The following is a 500-nucleotide window of genomic DNA, read 5'->3' as shown; positions in this document are numbered from 1 at the left end:
ATAGATCCACACAAAAAAATTTCTTTCTTTTTATATTTTTTGCATCAAAACAAAAAATAATAAAATTTTAAATTTATTTTTTTTATTTTCTCTTAAACCAAACACAATGTAAGGCAAGCACTGCACTACTACATTTCTATTTAGTGGGTCTTTCAAAAATCTGTACATGTTAGGTAAAAGAATAAAAACCATAGCTGGAATTCAAATGAATGTCATTTTCTATTTCTCTAGTAAATCACACCTACTCAAATATCAGCAAAAAGTAAAATTGCCTAAATAAAAAGTTTGAATTCAAATTTTTTTACTATAATCGGATATTTATATAAAAACAAAAATAAATTATACAACAAAGACATGTGAATAGGCTGCAAATAACTAACCATAGTTATAATGGTCATAAAAAAGATATATGGAAAAATTTATAGAATCTACTTGGATATAATTATATAAATAATTTTTTTTATACTAATAAATTACTGTCTAACATCTAACTCAATCTT

General features: G+C 22.6%; 1 protein-coding gene across 2 annotated transcripts in view; it reads left to right on the top strand.

Moving 5' to 3' along the window:
- The window catches only part of LOC107638856 (endoribonuclease Dicer homolog 2), a 23,563-nt gene that overhangs the window by 1,793 nt on the left and 21,270 nt on the right, over positions 1-500 (top strand). The window lies entirely within an intron of this gene.

This window comes from Arachis ipaensis, chromosome B04, assembly GCF_000816755.2.
Source record: "Arachis ipaensis cultivar K30076 chromosome B04, Araip1.1, whole genome shotgun sequence".
NCBI classification, from domain to species: Eukaryota; Viridiplantae; Streptophyta; class Magnoliopsida; order Fabales; family Fabaceae; genus Arachis; species Arachis ipaensis.
The sequence above is the reverse complement of the archived record's forward strand: the minus strand, read 5'-3'. Positions and strand labels throughout refer to the sequence as shown.